Source organism: Ctenopharyngodon idella, chromosome 20, assembly GCF_019924925.1.
Source record: "Ctenopharyngodon idella isolate HZGC_01 chromosome 20, HZGC01, whole genome shotgun sequence".
NCBI lineage: Eukaryota > Metazoa > Chordata > Actinopteri > Cypriniformes > Xenocyprididae > Ctenopharyngodon > Ctenopharyngodon idella.
Window position 1 is genome coordinate 29,377,893 of NC_067239.1, and position 21,645 is coordinate 29,399,537.

Here is a 21,645-nt window from a genome sequence, read left to right on the forward strand (position 1 = left end):
TTCTTTAAAATATCTTCTTTTGTGTTCAACTGAAGAAAGAAACTCATATATGTTTGGAACAACTTGAGGGTGAGTAAATGATGACAAAATTTTCATTTTTGGGTGAACTGTCCCTTTAAGTGTGAAGTATGTAGTTTCTGCGACACTAGTGACATCCTGCAGAATTACAAAAATAAATCAGATTTTGCAAACGGCCTTTCGCTCGTCGCGCCTCCCCCAGTTCAAACATCACAAACACAGCTCTTATGGGTGCTTGTGAAAGCATGTCTTAACAGGTAAAAGTAGCTACTTTCAATAAAAGGTTCAACATATTAGGAATACTTTTAGCTGTATTGCTATGTGCCATGAGTAAACAATTGAGCAGCCTAAGCTAACGCTGTCAATGTTTCTGCACCAGGTGCATTTTTTGGCACCACAACTATTTGAGGCTGTCTAGTGTCTAAACTGGACACATAAAAGTAAACAATATAACCTGGAACATTTGTCTCTCTGAATGGGTGCATGATGATGTTGTATTGAAGCGTCCATTGTAGCACATTCCATTGCAATGTCACGTTCACTTTGACGTAGAGTTGTCAAAAGTACCGAAAATTTTAAAAATGTGACGCTTTGAGCGCTGTTGAGTGGATTCGTAAACACCTCTGATTGGCCATTGTTTTGACACGCTCATCAGATATGCCTGTGATTGGCTTCAATGATCAACGCTTCAAAAGTGTTGTAAATAGTCATCAATGAAGCTCTTCACCAAGCGCTTCCACAGATCCATACGGGAGCGTTTGAAAGCAGGCGTCTATCGCAGAACAGTCCGCCGATAGATGCCTGCTTTCAAACGCTTTTGCTTTCAAATTCAAACACTTCCGTGTGGTTTCAATCACTCCCGTGCATTGACCATTGTAGCCAATCACAGACATAAGCCGCGTTTCCACCGAAATTACCCGGAACAATTTGTCCCAGGAACTTTTTTTTCCCCCCAGACCTATTGCTATCTGTGTTTCCATAGCCATCTAAAGTACTGCGAAGATAGTTCGGTGACATAGGACTGCGTGCGACTTTCCGGTACCCGCTGGATTTCGTCCTCCGCATATAAGCTTAATAAAGCCTGAACCTCATCGTCAGTCCACTGGTCGTATTTGTTAAACTCCATTGTTGATTCGAATAGCAAACAACTCTTACACACCACAACAGACTTTAAAAAACTATGGTTGAAATAAAATGCTGTGTGGAGTCAACCAATCAGCATGTCCCACCCCCAAAAGTTCCGGAACTTTGAAAAAGTACTACGTAGCAAGCAGGCACTTTCTGAGGGGGAATTTCTTACCGAGTACCACCCCAAAGTCCCTAGTTCCTGGAGAAAGTTCCTGCGGTGGAAACTCAGCTATATCCGATGAGCGCGCCAACACAATGGCCAATCAGAGATGTTTACAAATCTGCTCAACAGTGCTCAAAGCTTCACATTTTTAAAATTTCAGTACCGATTGGTACCGAAGTTGGTACTTTTGACAACTCTACTTTGACGTGATCATGACCTGTTTAATTTTTGAAGGTCAAAATGCAGCGAAATTTGGCTTGCACCCTGTAACCAAATCTGTAACGCGTCATCATGGTCCCACACCGGCTAAACACCCTCTGGCTTCGCCTGCGACTGTCAACATGAATCAGCATTTGCAAACAATTTTACTTATTTTCAAGAAAAACTGAATGCTAAATGAGAAAAAGAGGTAGGGAAGGACTTGATATTATCTACTGGGAACTTACTGGAGGATGAAAAGAGGGTGCGTACCAGAATGCAGTCAGATCTGAATGTATACTTCCCTTTTAAAACACAGCTTCTTTCATTGTGACGTCGGCTGAAAAGAAAAGTAGCTTCCTGCACTGAAAGACACTGGAACAACATGCATTGATGAACTGTTCACAATAAGACTGGGAACACACATGAAGAAAATAAATAAACTGAGTTGATTAAGATTTAATTTTTTAAAAAAGGAAAATGTAGGCCTACTGGTAATTTTCTGCCAGGATATTATCCAGTAATTTTATGGAAATTTCCATTAACCCTAAAACACAACACAAATTCAATGCGTAATTCAAAATACAGGTAAAACACCTGCGAAAAAAATAAATAAATAGGGAAAATTCCTTCAGATATATATCGTACCCTTTTTTTTTTTTTTTTTTTACAGTATGATTAACACTCTTAACTCATATGTAATCTCAGATATGATACATGAAGGCTATAGAATAATAACTACACACAGACACTTGATTCTAGGATCGGTTGGGGTCAACTTGGCTGTTGATTTCTTCATAGTAAATGAATTGCCTGTAGGCTGCAGTTAGATGGTTTTAAAACAAGCTGAATTACATGTTACCTTCCCTTTGATGACACTGCTGGTTAACCTAACATGGAGATGTTTTACTGTGAAAGAAATTGGCTTCTTCTTGTGTGTAGGTCATGAGCAATGAAGCAACATGTGTCATCACATTTAAAGGAACACTCTTAGAATAAAAGGTTCATTGGGGTTCTATATAGAACTCTAGGGTTCTCAACTCAACTTAAAAGAACGCTTTAGGACAAAAAAGGTTCCATACAATGAAAAATGTCCTTAAATGATTACATAATACTTTTATGTTTAAAAGGTTATTTAATTTTTTTTCTAGTGATAAAGTATGTTTATGAGCCATTTAATTCAATAAATTTAAATCACAATAAAAAATGAATTAAAACTAAATCCATAAAATGTTCCCATGATGGGAAACCCTAAAAGATTATGAAGTGCCTGACAAAACCTTTTCTTCTAAGAGTGAAACTAACACACAAAAATGAAGATTTTGTTATTACAGTATATATACATTTATTTACTAAATGTAAATATATATGTTTTACTCACTCTTGTGATGTTTCAAACCATCTATATGACTTTTCTTTCTTCTGTGGAACAAAAAAAGGAGAAAATATGATTTGTGAATTGTGCTGGTCACTCTTTTGGGAACTAAAACTTTTTACTTTGAATGGGAACTAAAACTTTCAAAAAGGCATGCAAATCCAGAATAAAAGTCTGTTCAGAGTCCAGTCTGAATAATATCATATAACTTTAAAAGTGGAATATATTGCAAGAGTCATATGGACCACTTTTATGATTAATACAAATATTAATACATTAATATTTTAATTCAAAAGATCAAAAGTGACAGTCAAGACATTTATATTGTTACAAAAGTTTGCTATTTCAAATAAATGCTATTCTTTTGGACTTTTTATTCATCAAATAATCCTGAAAAATATATATTACAGTTTCCACAAAAATATGAAGCAGTACAACTGTTTTCAACATTGAAAATAATCAGAAATGTTTCTTGAGCAGCAAATCAACATATTAGAATGATTTCTGAAGGATCATGTGACACTGAAGACTGGAGTAATGATGATTAAAATTCAGCTTTGATCACAGGAATAAATTACATTTTAAAACATATTCAAATAGAAAACAGCTATTTTAAATTGTAATCATATTTTTGATCAAATAAATGCAGCATTGAATAAGAAAATGAGACTTGAATAAGAGACTTATTTCAAAAACATTAAAAAACTATAATGACCCCAAACCTTTGAATCATATTGTACATTAAACATGCGATTAAAGTGATTCTCTCGTCCCAGAAACATGCTTTTGTAATTCAGCACTAGACATTTCTTCTTGCACTAATGAATCTGAGATGTCAACAGGTAGAATTACATGTTGAAAAAGATACATCAGAGAGCAAACAGCACTAGCTTTAGACATTTAGAGAACAGAATCCTGAACTAAATAGAAGCTAATCAGCAAAGCTGCCTTTAAAAAACCTGTAAGTGATCTCATTATGATTCAAAAAGAGACTGTCTTCATCCCTGATGAGCTAATGCTAAGCCCATGCTAAACGCTAGCCCTTTACTGCCCTGCCCCGCCACACCCTGATGCCCTTCTGCCCGCCTGCGCTTTGACGGACAGCTGTGGAGTTCTGGACCAACTCCAGCCAGCGGGATTACTCATGCAAGTAATCTCCCATGATGCCCTGCGGCCAAGCTAGGGCGTGCTGCGCCTCTGCTCCTTATTAATATGCATGAGAATGCTAATGAGCAGGAAGCACACAGGTGAGCTCGCTCAAAGAAGCCAGTCACAACACAGGAGCCGATATTCTAATTACGCGGCGCAGACCTTCCCACTCGCCACAGAAACAATATCACATTCTCTCACACACAGCATGATAACTCGCAGCTTCTCGATGTGAGGAAGATAACCTAAACAGCCAACTGTCTGAAGAGACGCACGTCTGGCTTTTGCAGAAACACTCGGCAAACTCATTCCTGAAATGCAGTGTCACGAGTGCCAGTGAGACGTTTCAAATCAAAACCTGGTTTTATATAAAGGTTATAGGCAAAAGCCATGAGCAAATTCCCTGAAGCCTCTATCAGTCAATCTGAGTTTAAACACACACACACGCACACACACTGAGTACTGTGACAATATTACTGCAGTAACAACCTGACAAGATGAAATGAAGAATTCTCAAGCATCAGAAACGTTACTATTAATTCTATTCAGATGTTGGGATCATCCCTGTTGTAAATATATGTGTGTGTATATATACAAACACATATACAAAATTTTATATTAGAGGCGATTAATCGATTTGACAGCACTATTTAAAGGGTTAGTTCACCCAAAAATGAAAATTCTGTCATTAATTACTCACCCTCATGTCGTTCCACACCTGGAAGACCTTCGTTCATCTTCAGAACACAAATTAAGATATTTTTGATGAAATCCGAGAGGTATATGACTCGTCCATAGACAGCAATTTAATTACCACTGTCAACGTCCAGAAAGGTACTAAAGACTTAGTTTAAACAGTCAACAAGACTACAGTGGTTTAACTTTAATTTTATGTAGCAACATGAATACTTTTTGTGCTAAAAAACAAAACGAAAATAACGACTTCATTCTACAATCTCTTCATCAATCTCAGCATCAAACTTATCCACTAACCATTCAGAAACGTCCAGTTTCATTCTAAAAGTTGTAACTTCTTCCTGAGTCTCTCCATCAGTGTCCGACTCCAGTTTGAACAATGTAAGGCTGAACACCGTTACTGACAATCCTCATTTTGGCTGCTTGAGATTCTCCAGCTTTGTTGTTGTTGAGCAACCGAAGCGCGAGCTGTTAAAGCTCCGCCCTCTTCTGGAAAGCGTCCGGGAGCAGCAGCTCATTTGCATTTAAAGGGACACACACAAAAATGGCATGTTTTTGCTCACACCCAAAGAGGGGCAAATTTGACAAGCTATAATAAATGATCTGTGGGGTATTTTGAGCTGAAACTTCACAGACACATTCTTGTAAAAGGGGCATTATAGGTCCTCTTTAAAGGTTTGTTAAAGCAGATTCGTGAAAAATGGCATTTTGAGAGTTTGAGAGTTTGGAAAACATTTTATACATTACATATACATTTTTTTATCCCAGGAATCAGGCTCCATTTATTTGAGCCTCAACATGCCGGGTACAGAGACGGTGACCGGGACGCTGAAGGTGAAGTTCATCCTCAGGAGCATCTCCATGTACCCCAATGTTAATGCCTCAATGTCAAATCTATATTTATTTGTTATGTGACCTTTATTTAACACTAATCTGCATTGAATTGCTGTGATAAGACATTAAAAAGACACACCAGTTGCCTGAAAATTATCAACCTTGCAGCCTATTCATAGTTTTCACATGACGTCACACCCTTATAGGAACACCCACTTGGAGGGCAGAACAAGGTTTTCCTTCATTCCTTCGCCAGTGATATAAAAAGACCAAATTCAGGATAAACCTTATTGAAGATGCATACTAATATACACGCAAGCAGATGAACCCAGAATATAAACACAACGCATAGTTTCTTGTTAAGCGTTTTCTTTATAATGGTTTTCTTTGGAAAAATGCTTAACGAGAAACTGTGCGTTGTGTTTATATTCTGTGTTCATCTGCTCTGTATATTAGTATGCATCTTCTAAAAGGTTTATACTGAATTTGATCCTTTATTATTATCACTGTTTTAGTACATTAACAGACTTTAAGTGTTTTTCACATTAAGCGTTTTAGAACGTCCCACTGTTGAAGTACTGCAGCAGGTGCTGTACATGGATCACAAGTGCCCAAAACTTGCATTTCGTTCACATATTTGATTTTCTTCTTTTAAGATGGAAAATTGACTGGTCCGTAATTCAGTTCGTTTTGCCCTCCAGGTCTTCGTGGCAGTCACGTGACTGAAAACTATGAATAGGTGACTTGAGCTGAAAAGGGAAATTTGTTTCAGAGAAAGTTATTAAAATGTGGACTTATGAATCATTCACAAAAAGACCCAGAACTTCATTCTTAAAAATAAAGTTTCTTTATTAGCATTGATGGTTCTATGAAGAACCTTCAAAATTCATGGAACCATTTTTGATTCCCCAAAGATCCTTTCAGTGAAAAGTTCTTAAAAGAACCCTTTTTTTAGTGTGAAGAACATGTTAAAAATCTAAACAACATTATAAAGAATCTTTTGTGTAACGTAAAGGTTCCATTGAGGTTAATGGTTCTTCATGGAACCACAGATGCCAATAAAGAAACTTTATTTTTAAAAGTGTGGAACCTTTTTAATGCACACAAGGTTCTTTATACCCGAAAAAGGTTCTAAAAATGTTCTTCACAGTAATAAAAAGAAAATGGTTCTTTAAAGAACTGTTTACTATTCACTGGTTCTTCTGTGGTATCACCCATCTTTATTTTTAAGAGTGTTGTATTAAAAACAAGTAAACAGGGACTGATCTTTAAAAAGAATTAACGATTTCCCAAAATGTGAGATTAGTGGACATAGTATAATGTATATAAAGCTATATTCCTGTGTTTGACCCTTACCAGAATCATGTCTCTCACCGTTATGAAAGACTCTCCAAATCATCCACACCTGCAGGATAAAACTCACTCTGTCAATCTAACCCGCTCCAGGTCAAACACGGTAACACAATGTCTCTTAACAAGAAACGGTTTCAGTCTGAAATGAGTTTATAGGCGGTGACGTGCCGTCCCCTTCAGCCCACATAAGCGCACAGAGCAGTCACTCTTCAAACACACACTTGTTGTATTATTGTATGGTAAACAGCAGCCACAGAAAGAGTTACAGTACTAGAGAGAGAATCACATTAAACAGAACGCTTGACACCGCAGACGCCTCGCATTACTCCTGCTGCGTGCACGCACGATAACGCTTCATGATGCCTGACAGCTCTGAACTCCTTCCCATAATGCACTGTGCGGAGAGACACTCTAATTGATGACACAGGTGAGACTGCGCGAAATGATGGAAAGTGTCGTCGGGAGCAGGACAAAGTGCGCGAGCGTGTTTGATGTTGATTACATATGGAGGAAGAAATGAAATCTTCCGTTCTCTCTGGATTTAAAAAGATATCAAGAGGCAGAGAGGGAGAAAAAGAGAGAAACGGGTGGAAGACAAGGTGATGCAATCATCTCATTCCTCTCGTTATCAAACGCTTCCTGAGATTTGATTCTGTTCTGCGGAGATCCGTCTGTGTGGTTTTGGGAATGTCTTTATCTAAATAAACCAAAAGGTTTTGCGTGCGCTTTAATATAGTATAACACACAGACGCAAACTTATGTGGTGCACACGAGACACAGGAGGCCTACAGAGAGACGACACAAAATGTGAAAATGTGTTTTCATACATGCACGCAAAAAAAAAAAAAATAGATGTGTGATGTGGCCTGCTGTGTTCTTCAGTTGTGTGTTGTTGTGTGTTTTGTGGGAGGAAAAATTGATGATATTCTGGAGGGTTAAAATATTCTTGTCTTCTTTTTTTGAAGATTAAAATAAGAGGAGAATAGATGAGAGAGGAGAAGAGACAAGAAAACAAAGGAGCAAATGAAATGAAAGGAGATGAGAAGAAATGAGAAACACGAGAACAAGAATAGTAGAGAACAGATGGAGTGAAAAGAGATGAAATGAAAGGAAAAAGATAAGAGGAGACAAGAAGAGGTGAGAGAAGAAGAGAGTAAATAAGCAGAGAAGAGAAGAAAATGAGAGAAGAAACAAAATGAGAAGAAGAGACGTTATGAGAAGTGACGAGAAAATGAGAAAGAGAAGAGATGAGAAGAAACAAGAAACTGAAAGAAATAGTAGAGAAGAGACGAAGTGAGAAGAGATTAAATGAAAGGAAAAAGATAAGAGGAGACAAGAAGAGGTGAAATAAGAAGAGAGTAAATAAGCAGAGAAGAGAAGAAAATGAGAAAAAATGAGAAGAAAAGAGACTAGACAAAAATAAAAAAAAAGAAGAGACGTGATGAGAAGTGACAAGAAAATGAGAAAGAGAAGAGATGAGAAGAAAATGAGAGAAGAGACAAAATGAGAAAATGAGAGAAGAGACAAAATGAGAAGAAGAAACGTTATGAGAAGTGACGAGAAAATGAGAAAGAGATGAGAAGAAACGAGAAACTGAAAGAAATAGTAGAGAAGAGACGAAGTGAGAAGAGATTAAATGAAAGGAAAAAGATAAGAGGAGACAAGAAGAGGTAAAATAAGAAGAGAGTAAATAAGCAGGGAAAAGAAGAAAATGAGAGAAGAGACAAAATGAGAAGAAGAGACGTTATGAGAAGTGACGAGAAAATGAGAAAGAGAAGAAATGAGAAGAAACGAGAAACTGAAAGAAATAGAGAAAAGATGAAGTGAGAAGAGATGAAATGAAAGGAAAAAAAGGAGAGGAGACAAGAAGAGGTGAAATAAGAGAGTAAATGAGCAGAGAAGAAAAGAAAATTAGAAAAAATGAGAAGAAAAGAGACTAGACAAAAATAAAAAAAAGAAGAGACGTGATGAGAAGTGATGAGAAAAAGATGAGGGGAAGAGATGAAATGAGAAGAGTTAGAGAAATCAAACTGACAAAAGAGACAAAATGAGAAGAAATGAAATACAGAAAATTAGAAATAAATGAAAAGGAGAAGAGATGAGAAAAGCAGAGACAAGAAGACAAAAGGGCAAATGAAATTAAAAGAGATGAGAAGACATGAGAAGAAACGAGAAACTGAAATAGTAGAAAAGAGATGAAGTGAGAAAAGATGAAACAAAAGGAAAAAGATGAGAGGAGAAGAAAATGAGAGAAGAGACAAAATGAGAAGAGACCAAATGAGAAGTGACGAGAAAATGATGAGAGGAAGAGATGAAATGAGAATGAAGAGAAGACTTAGAAAAGTTGAACTGACAAAAGAGACAAAATGAGAAAAAATTAAATAAAGAAAATAGAAATAAATCAAAGGAGAAGAGCTATGAGACAAGAAGAGACAAGAAGACAAAAGAGCAAATGAAATGAAAAGAGATGAGAAGAAACGAGAAACTGAAAGAAATAGTAGAGAAGAGATGAAGTGAGAAGAGATGAAATGAAAGGAAAAAGATGAGAGGAGACAAGAAGGGGTGCAATAAGAAGAGAGTAAATGAGAGAAAAGACAAACGAGAAGAAAAGAGGCAAAACAAAAATGAGAAGGAAGAGGCGTGGTGAGAAAAAAGATGAGGGGAAGAGATGAAACGAGAAACTGAAAGAAATACTAGAAAAGAGATGAAGTAAGAACAGATGAAATGAAAGGAAAAAGAAGAGAAGAGACAAGAGGTGATATAAGAGAAGAAAATGAGAGAAGAGACAAAATGAGAAGAAAAGAGACGAGACAAAAATGAGAAGGAAGAGATGAAATGAGAATGAATTAAGAGAAGAGTTAGAAAAGTTGAGCTGACAAGAGACAAAATGAGAAGAAATGAGACAAGACAAAAATGAGAAGGACGAGACGTCACGAGAAGTGACAAGAAAAAGATGAGAGGAAGAGATGAAATGAGGGTGAATAGAAGAGTTAGAAGAGAAGAGCTGATGAACAAGACAAAACAGACAAGAAGAGTCCAGAAGCAAAGAAATGAGCAGAGAAGAAAATCAGTGAAAAGAAGAGATGAGACAAAGACGCAGAAGAAATGAGATGAGAAGAAAATGAGATGATGAGAGATGGATTAGCGGAAGAGAAGAAAAAGAGATTTGCCTTCATTAATATAATCAAAGACTATCCGTGTGTATATATACAGTGTTTGTTTCATTGATAAGTCTATTTTATATTATATAAAATTTTCATTATTTTTATTATTATTTTTTCATTACTTAGCAGCTTATTTTAATACTGTTTTTGATATGTGTTCAGTTATTATGCTTTGGCAATATTATATAAACACAATCATGCCAATAAAGTACTTTAAATTGAAACACTGGTTACACTTTATTTTAAGGTGTCTGTTACAGTGTAACTGTACATTTAAGAAATGAGTAATAATAATTAACTACATGTACTTACTATAGGGTTGGGATTATGGTTTTGTTTAGGGTTTGTTGCATGTAATTATGCATGTTATTACTACAGTAACTACATGTGTAACAAGGACACCGTAGAATAAAACGTTACCAAAGAATTGAATTAAAAAATTGAGAGAAGACAAAATGAGAAGGAAGAGAAGAAACAAGAAAATGAGAGAAAAGAAAAGATGAGCTAACAAACAAGACAAAATGAGAAGAAATTAAACAAGAAGTGTTGAAAATGAGAAGAGAAGAGAAGAGAAGAGAAGAGAAGAGAAGAGAAGAGAAGAGAAGAGAAGAGAAGAGAAGAGAAGAGAAGAGAGTGAATGAGGAGGAGAGGGGGATGGAGGGAAGAGGAGAGGAAGGTTTCATGTAAAAGAGGGAGACTGAAGCTCCCATGAGACTCTCCATTAATTGTGAAGTGAAGGTGCCCTCAGGCCAACACAGGGGAATCACACACACACACACACACACACCAACAAATACACACATGCACAGAAATATAAACACACTGACACACACTGAAAAACACACACACTCACAATTACACATTCTATATGCAAATAATTTCTATAACACTACAAACACATCCCATATAATGTATCAAATTTACAGTGTAATGTGTGTGTGTGTGTGTGGGGGGGGGGGGGGGGGGGGGGGGGTTACTGAGCTGTTTATGCACATAATAGTCAAAATAATGTGCAGATGCCCTCAAAATAATTCTAATTAATGAAGTACATAAGTATTTTTTTAATTTTACAAAAAAGTTAGTCTAGAGTTAGTCTGTAGTCATAATTATTTTATATAAAAAAATAAATAAATTGAAAAGACTGTTTTTATTTAAATAGCTAAAAGAACTTGTGCTCTTACATATGAGAGTCTGTGAGTGACACTGGGATTGTTGAATGAGCTGTAAAGCAATCAGTCCACTAGAGGGAGCACTGGGAATACAGTACGACTGACCCTCTCTCTCTCTCTCTCTCTCTCTCTCTCTCTCACACACACACACACACACACAGAGTGAGAGAGAGTTTGGGCCTATTAAACACTTCAAGCATTTCTTCATCATATTTTAGATCGACATGAACGCAAAACCTGACAAATTATCCAGAAAACATCTCCTATTAAACGAGTGTTCTGTGTTCAGTAAGTTTACTGACACGACCACAGACTCATTTCGACTGAGCATGTTACTCTCATTCTGTCAACCAAAACGCAAGTCTTTACATTCTTACAGTATTCCTCCACTACTCTGACTTCACTATATTGAATAATTAAGTAGTCTAGGGGTCAGTTTAGAGGTCAAATCTTGTGGTTGAGTCCTCCATCCCAGACAGCAAGCTAAATGTGTTTATCTCAGCCATGGAATATATGCACAAAAGTCATGTTTATATTAATGCACTTTCAATGGGCAAAACATTCCTTTAAACAAATACAACAATTAAATATCCTGAATGAATATTCAAATTAATCAGATTTAAAGTACCAGCATCTCCAAACAATCAACAGGCTAAAACATGTAAAGATGACCAAAAAGGCAACATGAAGAGATACTGCTGATTTCTCAAACACAGATAAGATGGTTAATTTACTTCATCGTGAACAGAGACACTCTTTTCTAACTTTTCATTAATGGAATATTCTGGGTTAAAAACAACAAACAAGTGCTGCCCTATAGATTTACATTGTATATGGTTAACTTTCAGTACAATTTTGTTTCATTTACAAACTCAAACCGAGTGACAAATCAAAATTATTGTCTGTGGTAATCAACATCAAGGTATTTAGCATGTTTTCAGCCTGGAATATTCCTTTAAACCAGCTGTTTCCAAACAAAATGGGTCACAGGTTTGTTCGGACAAGGTCACTGAGAGCGATATGCGACTCTGGACCACAAAACCAGTCATAAGGGTCAATTTTTTGAAATTGAGATTTATACATCATCTGAAAGCTGACTAAAAAAACTTTCCATTGATGTATGGTTTGTTAGGATAGGACAATATTTGGTCGAGATAAAACTATTTGAAAATCTGGAATCTGAAGGTGCAAAAAAAATCAAAATATTGAGAAAATCGCCTTTAAAGTTGGAGAGAACACTTACCATATCTCTTGTTGATGATGTCAAAGGTTTTGCATCCAACCAAACTGGTGCAAACTGAATTTCTCTAATACTGATATAATATTTAACCCATCTGCTGTTGCATGAATTTATAAAACAGTCCTATAATTTTAATATCAATTAAAATGTCAATATTTTATTCCAAGCACAACTTCTGTACAGTCAACAATTTTGTGTTCAGCTGCTACTTTGATCTTAACCTGGAAGAAAAACTAGTTAAGATTCAAACCATCTTTGATTGCAGACGTTTCTTTCAGTGGCAGATGGTGACGCCACAGTATTTTATTATATACAAATGTGACCCTGGACCACAAAACCAGTCATAAGTCACACAGGTATATTTGTAGCAATAGCCAACAATACATTGTATGGGTCAAAATTATAAATTTTTCTTTCATGCCAAAAATCATTAGGGTATTAAGTAAAGATCATGTTCAATGAAGATATTTTGTAAATTTCCTACTGTAAATATATATAAAAATGTATTTTTGTGAGTGGTAATGCATTGCTAAGGACTTCATTTGGACAACTTTAACTCAATATTTTGATTTTTTCCAGATTTTCAAATAGTTGTAACTCAGTCAAATATTGTCCTATCCTGACAAACCATACATCAATTGAAAGCTTATTTATTAAAAAAAAATTGACCCTTATGACTGTTTTGTGGTCCAGGGTCAACAATGGCTTCGAATAACTTCCATTCACATGCCATGGTATTTGTATGGTATTTTAAAATTCTTGGTAGGCTACTTTTTGCTGTACTAAGTACTGCTGCTTTCCCAGATTTCAGTGTGAATTCAGTCCTGAGGAAAGAGTGTTTGCTTGACTCAATGTTTCACCATGACACACTGAGAAAGAGGAGGACATTGAGAGGAAGATAACAGATAACACACACACACAGACAGCTGTACCCCAATGGAGCTGCTCTCTCCTGTTTCCCTCTCCGTCCGATCTCTCCATCCTGACAGGAGAGGCTTCAGGCATCTGCTGAGCTTCAGGCCACACACACGAACACACACACACACACACACACACACGGTAATGTCTAACCACATTACACGCTCATAACAACAAATTCACGCTGTACTCTGCTGTTACGTGCGCGCATGATGAATTCAGAGTTGTGATTGTATGACTGTGAGCGTTTCTGCAAACCACAAAATTCACTGATGACAGTAAATGTGTGTGTGAGTGTGTGTGGCCTGACGGCGGTCTGAAGTTTTGCCGCGCTCCCAGGGATGGCGAGTGTAAAGTGGGTTGCCGGGGGCGACGGCGATATGAAAGGTGGCTAATGAAGCACTTAGCATTTGAAGGCTAGCAGCGGACCGCGCCCGAGTTCCGTCAGTCCTGATTGGCCGACGGGAGGGCTAACGCGAGCTGAGTGGTCTTTTGTTGCTCGGCGACGAGCCCTGAGGCGACGCCCCAACCCTGACCCCTCCTCCCCCATCAGCGCGGATTCAATGTGACAACTTAGCGGGAGGAGAGAGCCGCTCGTTTCTTTCTCTCTGTACAGCCGGAGAGGTCGTGTGTGTGTTTATCAGATATGTTCTAAATGAATAAGAATGAGAGAATATCTGTCTCTCTACCTGCGCCTCTCTTCGACCCGTCTGTCTCACCTCATGTTTCATTCGGTTGCTCTTTTGCCAACACCTGTCTCCCTGCATTTCACTTCTCTCGCGCTTCCCCTCGTTCTCTTTTAAACGCAATAACTGTTTTAAGGCAGACAACGCCAGCTCCTCTTAAAGTCACAATTAAATCAAAATTGACATTTTTTCATGGAATATTGCAGTATTTATTATAAATGATTTATCCGTGCACATCATTTTTTAAAAATTCATGTGCTCTTGTAATCTTTAATCAAAACAACTTCCCATCCCTCTTGCAGTGGCGTCTCTAATCTGATGACGTGTTTACGTGCGCATGGGCGGGACAACCTGTCAATCACTTGAGATCAGCCAATAGCAAACCACAACACAACCATCCAATCAATTTCCAATGAAAAAAATCAAGTCCCACCCTACATTCTTTCTTGTTTGAGAAGCCATTACTTCACAATAGGGAAGAAAAAGCTATGGCAACTTCTGTTTCATGCCAAATTTAAGACACACAGCACCAGTTTTTGAGACTGAACCAATGCAAACACGCTCATCCAGATAATGAGGACATAGACGTATATTGTTCTTATGCAGAGGAAAATGGGGCTAGTTGTCACATGTGAATATTTCCTAGGGTGGATATATTGCTGAAACTCAGTTTCTGTATGAATTCAAAATTTTTAAGTCAAAAAAAAAGAGAAAAAGAAGAAAAAAGGATACAGTTCATTTGATATGTTATTAACAGTTAAACTATGAAGCATAAAAACATAATAAAATTATAAAAGGAAAAACAGAACAATTTCAAACCATTGTTTTGGCCAACATAAATAAATGATTATAAAACATTATAGTATTTAAACAAAATGTTTAAAACAACTAACAACCTGCCCTGACTTGACAGCAAGAAATTAATACTTTAAATCAACAAGGGTGCATTAAATTGATCAAAAGGGACAGTAAAGATATTTATGTTTCTATATGTTTCTCTCAAATAAATTATGTTCTTTTGAAATTTCTATTCTTCCAAAAAATCTGAATATAAATATATCATGGTTTCCACAAAATATGAAGCAGCACAACTATTTTCAACATTGATAATAATAATAAATGTTTCTTGAGCAGAAAATCAGCATATTAGAATGATTTCTATGAGTTAAATTATAATAATAGTTCAAAATCTTACTGTTTTACTGTATTTTTGATCAAATAAATGCAGCCTTGAGTATGAGACGTCAAAAACATTTAAAAAAATATACAAAAACATTAAAAAAAAATCTCAGTGACCCCAAACTTTTAAACGCTAGTTGACTCTTGTCTGAATGCCAGTGTATTTTTTGTGTTCACTTGTTAGGTATGTACAGAAATATTAATATTTTAATTTGGAACACTGCATTCACACACACAAAAAAAATATTCTTTTAACTTTTCTGCTTTTAGCATTTATCTAGATGATTGAAAAAGACAAAATTACTGCTAACAAAACAAGGATTTGAACTATTGACTTTTGACTCAAAATAGCTTCCTCATGTGATAACTAGCCTCATTCTTTTTATAATAACCATAACCAAACCATAACTCTATATGAAAAAGATGCAAAAATGCAAAACTTTATCTTTGGCATTTGATGGCAGTTTTGTCAGACTGAGCTCACTTCTAGGGGCAATTTTGTCCCGCTAAGTAAGCTCAAACTCACATAAACTCACATTTTATGCCCAGTTGCATGAGCTGCATGTTTGTATTTTCAGACAGGCAGAGATAGTGAAGCCCAGTGCGGGTCCTTCACCGTGTGTCAGGGCAGAGAAGTGGAAAATTAAAGCCATTGACAGAAGCAGTAATGAACCATGAAAAAAAATGTGTGATGGACAAACGACAGTAAAAATAAAGAGATTGTCCCGTTCCTCCCGCGAGAGGCACTTATTTATCTGAAGACTTTCTCTGTTTTATTGTTATTGAGCTGAAAAAGGAAAATTCACAATGTCTTGAAACTAGCAGAGAGCAATCAGTTTCTGCACACACACACACACACACGTAGAGTTGTGTTGTTTTTAGGTTATGTCCCTTACCCTAAAACACTTTCTCTGTCTTTTATGTTTATTTGTTTCTCTTGTACTCGTGTTTTATTGAGTTTGTTATGGTCGTGTCTTTATTTCCACGACAGCCGTCCCAGCAGAGTCAACTTCATTTGAACGTCACAATGAATTTGCGTGTATGTGTATCTGAACCACTCTGATGTCTGTATCCATTCGAAATCAGTTTCACTCTCATTTCACTTTATGTCTAAAGTGAGATTTTGGGGGCTTTAAAAAAAACATTTTATCGATCAAGATCCTGCTCAAGCCTCGTTACCTTGATTTTGCTCTAATTTGTAGGCTAATTGGTCAGTGCTTCGCACAAACACACACATGCTGAAGAGGCACTTTTGTGAAGTTTGCTGCTCTTCCCGTTTGTTTAGATTTGTGGATATTGATGTCGTCAGCCAGTTCTGTTTATACTTAAGGGCAAAAATCATCAGTGCTTTCATCTTTATGATTACAAAAAAAAAAAAAAAAACAGACATTGAGAAGAGAGCAGGAGGAAGAGAGAAGTGATAAATTAAACATAAAGATCTCTCCTCATCTATAAATCTATACATCTGCATTAGAATAGACAATGACAGCGGTCAGCAAAACACTACAAGAACAAGTCGATTTGTTGGCAAAACAAACACATTCACTGACTGACCTTCAAACTCTAGCCATTATATTCACAAAAATATTGAATATGATAAACTAAAACTATATTTTACAGGAGGCATTGTCTAAAAGATGTCAAGCACAAAGTAAATAAAAAAACTTTATGCTTTAAATCAGGTGTCTTAAAGGGTTAGTTCACCCAAAAATAAAAATTATCCCATGATTTACTCACTCTCAAGCCATCCTAGGTGTATATGACTTTTTTATTTCAGATGAACACAATTGGAGATATATTTAAAAATTATAAATAATTTTGAAGCCCCAAAAATGCTTTCATCCATCATAAAAGTAATCCATACAGCTCCAGGGGGTTAATAAAGGCCTTCTGAAGCAAAGCAATGTTTTTTTTTTTTAAGAAAAATATCCATATTTAAAACTTTATAAACTATAATAACTAGCTTCCGGCAGACGGTCTACGCAAGTTGACTTACGGCAAAAGAGTAACTTCTGATGTGACCCATGATGTAGGAGTATCATAAGCTTAGACGCCTCTCGGGCAAATAGGGCTGGGCAACAAACTCAAGCTCCTCTTTTCTTATATCGAAATTTCTCTTTAAAATTTCTCATTTTAGACTTTTAATTAATGACCGGTGTTTTGTTTTGCTCTATCCTCTGTGCTTCCGCGTTCGTCATTACGTCATGCGTCGGGTCAGAGGTCACTCTTTCGCTGTAAGTCAACTTGCTTAGGCCGTCTGCCGGAAGCCAGTTATTTTTGTTTATAAAGATTTAAATGTGGATATTTTTGGATATTTTGTGGATAAAAAACAAAATAACGACTTTATTCAACAATATCTAGTGATGGGCGATTTCAAAACACTGCTTCATGAAGCTTCAAAGCTTTACGAATCTTTTGTTTCGAAGTGGTTCAGAGCGCACATCAAATTGCCAAAGTCACATGATTTCAGTAAATGAGGCTTCGTTATGTCATAAGTGTTTTGAAATTTCAATGGTTCACCACTGGGGGGCGTGACTTTGGCAGTTTGATACGCGCTCTGAACCACTGATTCGAAACAAAATTCGAAAAAATTCGCTTCGAAGCTTCATGAAGCAGTGTTTTGAAACTGGCCATCTCTAGATATTGTTGAATAAAGTCGTTATTTTGCTTTTTTGGCGCACAAAAAGTATTCTCATTGCTTCATAACATTAAGGTTGAACCACTGTAGTCACATGAACTGTTTTAAATATGTCTTTAGTAGCTTTCTGGGCATCTGAAAGTGTTAATTATCTTGTTGTCAATAGAGGCATCACTGAGCCATCGGATTTTATCAAAAATATCATAATTTGTGTTCTGAAGATGAACGAAGGTCTTACGGGTGTGGAACGACATGAGGATGAGTGATTAATGACAGAATTTTCATTTTTGCGTGAACTAACCCTTTAATATGTTTATAGCTGCCATGCAACATAGAAGCATGGTGCATCAGTATAGAATTAATATAGAATGTCACACAGAATAAAACTGGTGTAGGATTTACTTAACACATTGAATTAAACATGACATTTTGAAGTAGAAAGACTGAAATAGTATTTTCTTGTAAAATGTACTCCAATATTCTTTTATACTCATGTATCTAATATTTCTGGTTTTAATAAACTGTTCTTTGAGATTCCATGTGTGTTCAGCATGATGCATGTGAACAGAATAATGAACGTTTGTGCCGAAGTGTGTCTGAACGTATTTGTGAGTGTGTGTTTGTGTTTACTGAGAGGAGATGGCACAGCGATGTCTCCTCAGCAGATGAGATGGGAGATGACAGGCCAACACTGCTCTTTGTCAGAACATGAGAGAGAGAGAGTGTGTGTAAAATTTTAATCTGTAGTTATTTAGGGTATGGAGGCGTAGTGAGTTTGTCTCTGGGGTCACGGGGGCTTATGGAAGAAAGTTGTTGCAGCAAACGGCACGAAAGTAAATGTCTGTGACAGCTTCCTGTAGTAAAACGAGTTTTAAAACTCTCGCTCGTTCTCATTTGGGGCATTCTGGATTAATAGTCCCTGTTTTATCCGTCCCATCATGCTCTGCTGTGTGCAACGCAGCTCTTTCCACAGAAATCACAAGCTGCAGTGTTTCTCAACAGCAGGTTTAATCATATTACAATGATACTGATTAAAGTACATGAGTGTGATCATGTCTACGGATTGATGCTGTAGAACACAGTATGTGTGCTATAAAATAACGTTTTCTTGTTCAGTCAGTGTATAAAAATTAAAGAGTTTTAAGGATTTAGAAATAAATGTCTAAAAATTAAATTCTGACAGAATTTACTTACCCTCATGTTGTTCCAAACCTGTATGACTTTCTACTGCGAACACAAAAGAAGATATTTAAATAAATAAATAAATAAATAAATGGACCCCTTTGACTTTCATTGAATGGACACAAAAATAGAAACATTTTTTAAAAATATCAGAAAAAAATATTAAAAGACAAGAAATTATATATATATATATATATATAATTTCTTGTCTTTTAATATTAAAATTAAAAGTAAACTATATAAAAAGTAAACTATATATACATATAACTATTATAAAAAGTAAACTATATATACATATTTATATATATTTATATATATATATATATATATTTTAGAAGTAACCTTGAACATTTCGTTCATTATTACAGTTTATTCACTATAGTTTAAAAAAAAAGAAGGTCAAAGTGAATAATTTTTGGTTCCAAATTTTTATAAATTTTACTGGTAGCCCACTGTATGAAGAATTTTTGGGTATAATATGTCACAGTTTACTTTATTTTGCTATCCTCACTTACATAAATGAACTATAGTGTCCTGCACTCACTAGTAAAAATATATCAAAAATGTCAAAAATGTCTTTAATAAATTTTGGTTTGACTGCATATATATAATTTTATGTTTTTTACTTGTGTATATGATTTATATTTTTTGTCATAAATATATATATATAGAAAATCATTATTTTTATCACATCAATATTTAAAGAGACTGTATATCCCAAAAAATTATATATTATCATTTTATTTTATTTTTTACTTATTTAATATATATGATTTACATTTTTTGGATGTGCAATTAAATAGGTTTTCTTTTATTTTGGGTCTTTTATGTAAACCTTTATTGTAAAACTTCTGCGATTTGAATGACTTTAAATGACTTTTGGAATGCTTGGAATGAGGGTCATGTGAAGGTCATAGAATTCCCCCTCGGTGACCTCTGAACCCATTAGAAAACAACAATGATATTGTTGATATATTTTGGGAGACAGGTTTGTTAGTACTAAATGATATGTAATGTTCTGACGTTAAAATGCTTTCTCCTATGGCAGTTTATGACGCAGATACAGGGACTGGTACTCACAAACAAACACACACGTATCAGTGATGGATTATTTTACGGGTCGGAGAACAAACCTATCAAACACCGCTGAGGTTTATGGGTAATCACTAATTAGATTCACCCAATTAGCAGCTGTTCAGAGCGGGAAACAGGTGCAAAGCGAGAGGAGAAAGAGGGAGAGCAGAGAAGATGGAGGAGGGACAGAAAGAGAGAGTTACAGAGAGAATAAAGGAAGGAGAGGAACAGAATCTGGGAGGGTTTCAATCACAAAATCCAGAGGGACAGAAACAATTCAAAGAAACCTGAGATAACAGACATGCAAATGAGGAAACGCACACACACAAACACACACACAGGTTTATAGACATTTTTCAGTGAGTAATTAATAAATGTGATTTTAAACTAAACATAATGTAAATTAGACACACACACAGAGATATATGTTGATATTTAACATGTTGAACTACACCTGTGGTTACTCTTCTAGGACACCTGTGTGAGCTTGACTTTATAAATCCACTAAAAATCACTAAAACAAAGGCACTGATCAAAAATTATGAAGAAAAACTGTTGATTAAGAGAAAAAATCCTGCAGCATTTGAGACACAGATATAGATACTTGATCTAATGAATACTTATTGGGGCCATTGGCCATTATATACCAATAATACTACTACTCCAATCAAAAAACAGATAGAGAGACTGACAGTAAAAGGGTAAAGAGGGGTAAAGCAAGATGGTAAAAGAAAGAGAAAAGGCAGGAGGGCAGAAAAAGGACAGCGCAGGACGACAGCAGGTATCAGGTGGGGGGAATTATCCTCCATCCTCTAATTGAGGCCCCCTGAGTGTGTCCATCCCAGTGTGTGTGAGTGTGACCCTCTGCTCTTTGCCTGAGGCAGTGGCTGACCCCGCCCACCCTGGCCACACCCCCTCATTAAAACACTAATCCCTCTATAACACCACATGCTCTCCTCACAACACACACACACTCATTCATCCTTTAGTGAGTGTGAGTTTTAATTGTTAACAGCAGCATTTACCCCAATCAAAATACACACATTTCAATGATTGTTTAACACAATGGGCGAACAAGTGCAATAAAGAGGTGCAGGAAAAGTGTGTTTAGGATAAAAGTCTGAAATACTATTATTGTTATTAAATGCAGTTTGTTTCACTATTTATACATTTTATGACTGTTGCATTGTGTCATTTATAAATGATAAAGTTACGATTATTATATTTTAATAATAAAAATGATACATTTACATTTATGCAATTAGCAGATGCTTTTATCCAAACTGACTTACATCCAAAAAAAAGTAAAATATATATAAATAAGTAAAAAAATCTAATAAAATTATAAAATATTTTACATGTATTTATATTTGTATATATATATTTGGGGCAAACTGACATAAAAATAGGGTCTAAAAATTTTTACATTTACATTTATTAAAATATATATATATGCAACGGGCATAAAATGCTTTTAAATG

General features: G+C 35.9%; 1 long non-coding RNA gene across 3 annotated transcripts in view; it reads right to left on the reverse strand.

The window, feature by feature from the left end:
* Positions 1-1,650: 1,650 nt before the first annotated feature.
* LOC127502914 (uncharacterized) overlaps positions 1,651-21,645 on the reverse strand; it is a 59,634-nt gene continuing 39,639 nt past the window's right edge. For all 3 annotated transcript variants that reach the window (XR_007926956.1, XR_007926955.1, XR_007926957.1), the window contains one exon: positions 1,651-2,929. This is a non-coding gene — a long non-coding RNA (uncharacterized LOC127502914). The remainder of the gene's footprint in view (positions 2,930-21,645) is intronic.